Source organism: Chrysoperla carnea (genome assembly GCF_905475395.1).
Source record: "Chrysoperla carnea chromosome X unlocalized genomic scaffold, inChrCarn1.1 SUPER_X_unloc_7, whole genome shotgun sequence".
Lineage (NCBI taxonomy): Eukaryota > Metazoa > Arthropoda > Insecta > Neuroptera > Chrysopidae > Chrysoperla > Chrysoperla carnea.
Window position 1 is genome coordinate 22,501 of NW_025408200.1, and position 10,000 is coordinate 32,500.

General features: G+C 27.8%; 2 non-coding genes and 1 pseudogene across 2 annotated transcripts; all 3 read left to right on the forward strand.

The window, feature by feature from the left end:
• The first annotated feature begins 4,619 nt into the window (after positions 1–4,619).
• LOC123304598 lies at positions 4,620–6,771 on the forward strand. The gene has a single exon (XR_006536605.1). It is a non-coding gene; the product is annotated as a small subunit ribosomal RNA (ribosomal RNA).
• A 951-nt stretch (positions 6,772–7,722) lies between these two features.
• LOC123304611 lies at positions 7,723–7,877 on the forward strand. The gene has a single exon (XR_006536614.1). It is a non-coding gene; the product is annotated as a 5.8S ribosomal RNA (ribosomal RNA).
• A 635-nt stretch (positions 7,878–8,512) lies between these two features.
• LOC123304607 overlaps positions 8,513–10,000 on the forward strand; it is a 5,489-nt pseudogene continuing 4,001 nt past the window's right edge.

The following is a 10,000-nucleotide window of genomic DNA, read 5'->3' on the forward strand; positions in this document are numbered from 1 at the left end:
TTATACTAAAAAATGCAATCGCAATTGACAAAAATTGTTAATAATTATAATTATAATATGTTTAGTAGGCAACCTTTAAAGCAATTTATGCATAACAGGTTGCTAGCCAAATATAAACTTAATGAAGTATTATGATGGACACTTACATTCGGAATTCATATATTTAAAGAAATAATTTTGATTATTCAGATTCTATTAATATTAGCTATTGTAAATAATATTAATCAAATGAAAAGTTTTTAAATTGTTAGGATGTATTTAGCAAGTTATGCTTTCCATACATAAAATAAAAATATATTATGTATAAATAATATTAGTGCTTGTAAAAGGATTAAGATTAATAAAACTAGATATATACTCTTAATACAATAAAAAGTAATAATTTAAAAGAATGTAAAAATATTTATTTAGCTGATAAATTTAAAATGGATAATAAATTTTAAATTTTTATTAACTCTTATTTATTATATAATATTTATTTGTAATCCTTATGCAAAATAATATATGACTTGAACAACGTACATGGGGGCGTGTATACAATTAATAAATTTAGGTAGAGAAATATATTTTGAATCAATAATTTATAAGTTCACAACAGAATAGTCAGATTTTTATTGTCTATTAAATATTTTTTAGCGAATAACTATTATGTATTACTAGAATATAATAATAATTTTTTTTTTTTTTTTTTTTTTTATGTTACTTGAATGGTGTATACGTTTACACGGTGAATGTAAAAACAATTAATCAATTTATATAGAAAAATATATTATGAATTAATTATAAATAAGTTCCAATAAAATAGCCTGATTCCCATTGTGTATTGAAATTTTTTTTTAACCAATTAACTATTAATGTGAATTTGTACAATAAAAATTTTGTATTAATTCTGTAAATTATTATATATATTTGCATTATACAGTATTTAGAAGCATTTAAATGGATAAAAATTTTTTAGAAAATCTACATATGTATCACATGTATTATACCGGTACCCTGTCGCAATATAACATGTACGATTTGTATATAAAATAAAATGAAATTTTTTCCCTAAAATTTTTTAATGAATCCCGAAAAATTCTATATATTTTACCTTTATATAGTATTTAGGACTATTTAAAAGGATAAATTTTTTTTCGAAAATCTACATATGTATCACATGTATTATACCGGTACCCTGTCGCAATATAACATGTACGATTTGTATATAAAATAAAATGAAATTTTTTCCCTAAAATTTTTTAATGAATCCCGAAAAATTCTATATATTTTACCTTTATATAGTATTTAGGACTATTTAAAAGGATAAAATTTTTTTCGAAAATCTACATATGTATCACATGTATTATACCGGTACCCTGTCGCAATATAACATGTACGATTTGTATATAAAATAAAATGAAATTTTTTCCCTAAAATTTTTTAATGAATCCCGAAAAATTCTATATATTTTACCTTTATATAGTATTTAGGACCATTTAAAAGGATAAAAATTTTTTCGAAAATCTACATATGTATCACATGTATTATACCGGTACCCTGTCGCAATATAACATGTACGATTTGTATATAAAATAAAATGAAATTTTTTCCCTAAAATTTTTTAATGAATCCCGAAAAATTCTATATATTTTACCTTTATATAGTATTTAGGACTATTTAAAAGGATAAAATTTTTTTCGAAAATCTACATATGTATCACATGTATTATACCGGTACCCTGTCGCAATATAACATGTACGATTTGTATATAAAATAAAATGAAATTTTTTCCCTAAAATTTTTTAATGAATCCCGAAAAATTCTATATATTTCACCTTTATATAGTATTTAGGACTATTTAAAAGGATAAAATTTTTTTCGAAAATCTACATATGTATCACATGTATTATACCGGTACCCTGTCGCAATATAACATGTACGATTTGTATATAAAATAAAATGAAATTTTTTCCCTAAAATTTTTTAATGAATCCCGAAAAATTCTATATATTTTACCTTTATATAGTATTTAGGACCATTTAAAAGGATAAAATTTTTTTCGAAAATCTACATATGTATCACATGTATTATACCGGTACCCTGTCGCAATATAACATGTACGATTTGTATATAAAAAAAAAATATACATTTTTTTCTAAAAATTTGCATTAATTCCAAAAATTTTTTAATAATTTATTATAATTATTAATGTTTATTGAATAATTTATTATAATGCATAAATTTCATTTAATAAAATATGATAAAAGAAAAAAAAAATTTTTTTGGTCCCAAAATAAAAATTTTTAGCTGAAAAAAATTTTTTTTTAAAAATTTTTTTCTTTAAATTTTGATTATTCTGTAAAGTTTATGATGTTTAAAGCCATTTTAAACATTATCATATTTTGAGTTTGAAGCACCGGGTGTAATGTCTTTAATATATATGATGGATAGTGCGTGTAAGTTAATGAGATGAATGTATATCTATGTATAACAGTGTATTAGTGGTATTACGTTCAGCAGTCTCACACATATGATATAGTATGGTATAGTATAAGTTGTTTATTTTTCATACTGTCCGTGTATCATTCAACAAAGGTGGTGTAGAGTTGTATATGGCTTGGTATGACGTTGTTGCAATTCTATGGACACTATGATATTACGGATGCACAGATAGAGGAATAACACTTATCGTATATGTATCATTTATGTATGTTGACTGTGTAATGAATACTAAATATAATAAAATAATACACTTTTTAATAGAATAACATTTGTTTCATGTTTTAGTATGATATTAAATGGTATAGAATAGGTTGTTTATTTTTCATACTGTCCGTGTATCATTCAACAAAGGTGGTGTAGAGTTGTATATGGCTTGGTATGACGTCGTTGCAATTCTATGGACACTATGATATTACGGAATAACAGAAAGAGGAATAAAACTTATTGTATATGTATCATTTATAACGTACTTTTATGTTGACAAGAATGAATGTATATCTATATGAAATAGTGTATTTTGTGGTATTATGTTCAACAGTCTTACATATATGATATAGTATAATTTGTTTATTTTTCATACTCTAAGTGTATCATTCAACAAAGGTGGTGTAGAGTTGTATATGGCTTGGTATGACGTCGTTGCAATTCTATGGACACCATGATATCACGAAAAAACAGAAAGAAAAATAACAATTATACTATATGTATCATCTATATTATTATTGTATTTTGACTATGTAATGAATGCCAAATTTAAAAATATACACTTTCTTAATAGAATAACATTTATTTTAGTATAATATAAAATGATATTGAATATGTTGTTTAATTTTCATACTGTTCGTGTATCATTCAACAAAGGTGGTGTAGGTATGTATATGGCTTGGTATGACGCTTTTGCATGTCTATGGACACCATGATATTACGAAAAAACAGAAAGAAGAATAACACTTTTCAAATATGTATCATTTATATATTTTATTAACATGAACGCAAAATATACAAAATTATATATATATATATACTCAAAATATTCTGGATGGTAATCAGTTTGGTTTATTTTGATATTTAATATTGTATATTGGTTTTTTTGCTAGTAATGTTTCGAATATGTATATGCTGTTATTATTTTTTAGGTGTACATTGTATTAAATTGTTATCAATTATTTAATGTATGTATACAAAATAATAGCAAAAACATTTTCAATTATTATATAAAAATTTTTTTTTTTACACATGCATATTTATTAATATATGAAATTTTATCTCAGTTTTAATAAATATGTATTGAAATGAATAATAATACAATCATATATATATTGATAATAGTCTGGATGGTAATCAGTTTGGATTATTTTGATATTAAATATTGTATTATTTTTGTAAAAAAATTAATGAGAATTTTGTAAAAAAACCTCTATATGTATATCTTTTTATATCAATATTTAAAAAAAATTTTTTTTTTATTAAATTATTGATTATAAATAGAATAACATATAAATTTTTTTGTCAAAGCAAGTTCATGGGTTATAAGTTTTAAACTTTACACTCCCATATGAGCACACAATATTTATATAAAAATTATTTTTATAAATAATATTACATTGACTCACCTCATACCAAGCGAGAATATTAAGTGTTATTATAACGTTTTTTATTTAAAATTAACTTTTTAAATAAAATTAAAAAATAAATGACGCTTTCAATCTAGCGACGAGTATGAGAAAATGTTTGAAATATTTTAAGACCCATTTGGTGATGGTCTGACAAAAATCATAATTATTATTTTTTTTTTTTATTCAATAATATTTATTATGAATAACATGTTATATATTTCTTTTTGTAAAAGCAAAAAAATTATATAAATGACATAATAAAATATATATTTGAAAAAAAAAAAAATTAATAATAATATATATATCTCATATGTTTTTTCTATTAATTTTAAAACAATAGAGATACAAAAAAAAAAAAATTTATATCAGTAATGGGTGAGACCATCTGATATTTAAAATGAAATTGTAATAATATTATTATATATTAATAATTATTGTATGAAAATTTTTTTTCTTATAATAAGAAAACAAAAATATCATGTATATTATTATATATTTAATATTATAAATACAAATAGTTCCCTGGTTGATCCTGCCAGTAGTCATATGCTTGTCTCAAAGATTAAGCCATGCATGTCTCAGTACAAGCCAAATTAAGGTGAAACCGCGAAAGGCTCATTATATCAGTTATGGTTCCTTAGATCGTACCCACATTTACTTGGATAACTGTGGTAATTCTAGAGCTAATACATGCAAACAGAGTTCCGACCAGAGATGGAAGGAATGCTTTTATTAGATCAAAACCAATCGGTGTAAATTTTAATTTGCATCGTTTAATTTGGTGACTCTGAATAACTTTAAGCTGATCGCACGGTCTCGTACCGGCGACGCATCTTTCAAATGTCTGCCTTATCAACTGTCGATGGTAGGTTCTGCGCCTACCATGGCTGTAACGGGTAACGGGGAATCAGGGTTCGATTCCGGAGAGGGAGCCTGAGAAACGGCTACCACATCCAAGGAAGGCAGCAGGCGCGCAAATTACCCACTCCCGGCACGGGGAGGTAGTGACGAAAAATAACGATACGGGACTCATCCGAGGCCCCGTAATCGGAATGAGTACACTTTAAATCCTTTAACGAGGATCCATTGGAGGGCAAGTCTGGTGCCAGCAGCCGCGGTAATTCCAGCTCCAATAGCGTATATTAAAGTTGTTGCGGTTAAAAAGCTCGTAGTCGAATCTGTGTCCTACACTGTTGGTTCAATGCTCGCATTGTTTAACTAGCATGTTATGTGGGACGTCCTACCGGTGGGTGGTACAGATTATGTATAAAGTATATTTTAGTGTTATTATTTATTTAATGCATTATATATATTTTTATTATGTAATTTGTCGTAAGTGTTTAACCGTTAAGAGCGGTGGCAGCCCCCAATTGCAATCCCGTCGCGGTGCTCTTAATTGAGTGTCGAGGTGGGCCGGTACGTTTACTTTGAACAAATTAGAGTGCTTAAGGCAGGCTCAAATTTTGCCTGAATATTGTGTGCATGGAATAATGGAATAGGACCTCGGTTCTATTTTGTTGGTTTTCGGAACTCCGAGGTAATGATTAATACGGACAGATGGGGGCATTCGTATTGCGACGTTAGAGGTGAAATTCTTGGATCGTCGCAAGACGGACAGAAGCGAAAGCATTTGCCAAAAATGTTTTGATTGATCAAGAACGAAAGTTAGAGGTTCGCAGGCGATCAGATACCGCCCTAGTTCTAACCATAAACGATGCCAGCTAGCGATCCGCCGAAGTTCCTCCGATGACTCGGCGGGCAGCTTCCGGGAAACCAAAGCTTTTGGGTTCCGGGGGAAGTATGGTTGCAAAGCTGAAACTTAAAGGAATTGACGGAAGGGCACCACCAGGAGTGGAGCCTGCGGCTTAATTTGACTCAACACGGGAAACCTCACCAGGCCCGGACACCGGAAGGATTGACAGATTGAGAGCTCTTTCTTGATTCGGTGGGTGGTGGTGCATGGCCGTTCTTAGTTGGTGGAGCGATTTGTCTGGTTAATTCCGATAACGAACGAGACTCTAGCCTGCTAAATAGACGTACTTTACCGGCATCTCAAGGCCCATCGGCTGTTTGTTTCCCATTTCATTCATTTTCATGTGTGTTATGTATTGTATTTATATATGCATGTATTTTTGAGATTTAACGATCAAGATTATATTTTGTATATATTGTGCTTTATGTTGCATATGTTATGGTGTATGGGTACGCAGTTTTTTGATGTGGTTTTTACTGCCGGCGTACAAATAATTCTTCTTAGAGGGACAGGCGGCATTCTAGCCGCACGAGATTGAGCAATAACAGGTGATGCCCTTAGATGTTCTGGGCCGCACGCGCGCTACACTGAAGGAATCAGCGTGTCCTCCCAGGCCGAAAGGTCCGGGTAACCCGCTGAACCTCCTTCGTGCTAGGGATTGGGGCTTGCAATTGTTCCCCATGAACGAGGAATTCCCAGTAAGCGCGAGTCATAAGCTCGCGTTGATTACGTCCCTGCCCTTTGTACACACCGCCCGTCGCTACTACCGATTGAATGATTTAGTGAGGTCTTCGGACTGGTACGCGGCAATATTTCTGATATTGCCGATGTTGCTGGGAAGATGACCAAACTTGATCATTTAGAGGAAGTAAAAGTCGTAACAAGGTTTCCGTAGGTGAACCTGCGGAAGGATCATTAACGATATATATAAAATATATTTATTTATATTTTTTGTATTGTTTTTAAATATTCCAAAAAATAAAAATATTATTGATAAGAAATATTTTTTTTAACAAAATAACATATTAATATGTAATTTTCTCAAAATATATAATAGTAATTATGTGTTAAAAGAGATTTATTTTGGTTATGATATCATATTAAAGTAATACGCCAAACTTTTTTTATACACATAATATATCTATACATATAATATAGAGAATATTATATAAATATTAATAATATATTTGTTACATATAAAATATTTTTATATTCAATATTATTATTATTATTAAACAATAATTATTAATAAAATCTATAAATAATTTCTCTTATAAAAAAGTGAAATTAAAAATAGAATATATTGAAATTATTTGTTTATATGTATATAATCTCTATTAAGAAAAATAAAATAAGATTATAATTGATATAATCTATATTTTTATTTTTCTATGTTATATAATAAAAATAAAGAAAACACAAGATAAAATTTTTTTAAAGAATAAAATTTATTTCAAATTTAAATTTCTTTATGTTTTGTCTTGATATTTCTTTTTTTTTATTAAAAGTTATTATGTTAAAAAACAAACCCATTTGTTTTGTACCATATTAATATTATATATATTTTTATGTAGAAAATAATTTATAAAAAAAAAATAAATACATTTCTATAAAATATACCAAATATTAATTATTATATCTAGCTAGCACTAACAAAAATATCAAAAATGTTATGTATATATTTATTAATACCATAATATCTTTAATTTATATATATATATTTAAAATAAAATATATAATTTATATTCTAGAAAAATTTTTTTATTTTAAAAGAATTTATAAAGATATATAAATTAATAATTTTATTTTTTATATTAAAAATAAAGATTATTATTAATAATAATACTTACATTTAAAATTTAAAAAGATTACCCTGGACGGTGGATCACTTGGCTCGTGGGTCGATGAAGAACGCAGCTAATTGCGCGTCAACTTGTGAACTGCAGGACACATGAACATTGACATTTCGAACGCACATTGCGGTCCTTGGATACTGTTCCCGGACCACATCTGGCTGAGGGTCGTATACATTATATTAATATAATAAAAGATTATTTTACATAAAATTTTTTTTATGAAAAACAAATTTATCAATAATTAAAAAAGAAAATTTATTTTTTCATATTTAATTAAATTGATAAATAAAATTTTTATAAAAGAAATGTAAAATTATTTATATATGAATGTTTTACGCCAAATATAAGAAAAAAATAAATATAAAATGTTTTTAATAGCATTTAAAATTTATATATTTTTTATTATTTGTCGACATTTTTAAATTAATATATCAATATTATTTTTTATCATTTATATATAATATTATAAAACTTTATGTTAATAATAATATTAATAATAAATGATATTAATAATATATTTTTAAAATATTAAATAAAGAAGAATAAACAAAAATATTATATATTAATATTTTGTTATGGAATATTTTATTTGTAATAAAATTTTCAATATACTCGAAAAAAATTAATATATATAATTATTTATTTTTTATTTTCTTCTCTTTAGATAAATATAAAAATAATATTATATAATAATATTAAAAAAATTTGAGTATGAATAATTAAGAAAATTGTTTACTTATAAAATATAACAAAAACATAATATATAAAAAAAATTTTTGTTTTAATACTTCTAAAAACTTTTACGACCTCAGAGTAGGTGAGATTACCCGCTGAATTTAAGCATATTATTAAGCGGAGGAAAAGAAACTAACTAGGATTCCCTTAGTAGCGGCGAGCGAACAGGGATAAGCCCAGCACTGAACCCCGTGGCTGATAAACAGACACTTGGGGAATGTAGTGTTTAGGAAGATTCAATATAAACCTATTGTTATATAATACATCCAAGTCCATCTTGAATGGGGCCATATACCCATAGAGGGTGCCAGGCCCGTAGTGATTATTATTGATGATAGGTGAATCTTTCCTTAGAGTCGGGTTGCTTGAGAGTGCAGCTCTAAGTGGGTGGTAAACTCCATCTAAGGCTAAATATTACCACGAGACCGATAGCGAACAAGTACCGTGAGGGAAAGTTGAAAAGAACTTTGAAGAGAGAGTTAAAGAGTACGTAAAACCGTTCAGGGGTAAACCTGAGAAACCCGAAAGGTCGAAAGATGAGATTCATTTACTTTTTATCGTTAATCAACCAATTTGTACTAGCATGTGACAAAAATTTTTATTAGGAATTTATTTTTAGTAAAAATATATGCACTGCTGTATATTGTTAATTGTATGATAACGAGGTATGCACTTCTCATCTTGTAGGACGTTGCGACCCATTAAATATTAATCTATAGGCATTGGTGCGTTGATTAATGTACAATATTATTTTTTGATAATATTTTGTGTATGTTAAACGCCTATGTTTCTTGATTAATTGTTTGATGGTATTAATTATAAATTGATATTGAGTCGCGTTATTAACGCGTTCAGATCCACCACGAGTATAAATAGGTTTTTTTATTAAAACATATTATATATACGGATTTTATGCCGTTATATGATACTATTTAACTGTCAGTAGGTGTATGATAATGAACTGGCTCATTTTTTTTTATTAAAAATTTATCTGTCAGCGACGATATAGCTTTGGGTACTTTCAGGACCCGTCTTGAAACACGGACCAAGGAGTCTAGCATGTACGCAAGTCATTGGGAATAAAATATTTTTTCATCGAAATATTTATAAATTTTATGAAACCCAAAGGCACAATGAAAGTAAATATTATTTATATTTTTTTATAAATGATAAAAGGAGGATATATTTATATTATGTATTAAATATCGCACTCCTAGGGCGTCTTATATTATTATAATTTAGTTTTCGGATTATATTATAATAGAGGCGCACCTAGAGCGTACACGCTGGGACCCGAAAGATGGTGAACTATGCCTGGTCAGGATGAAGTCAGGGGAAACCCTGATGGAGGTCCGTAGCGATTCTGACGTGCAAATCGATCGTCGGAACTGGGTATAGGGGCGAAAGACTAATCGAACCATCTAGTAGCTGGTTCCCTCCGAAGTTTCCCTCAGGATAGCTGGCGTTCATTATATAAGAGTCTCATCCGGTAAAGCGAATGATTAGAGGCCTTGGGGCCGAAACGACCTCAACCTATTCTCAAACTTTAAATGGGT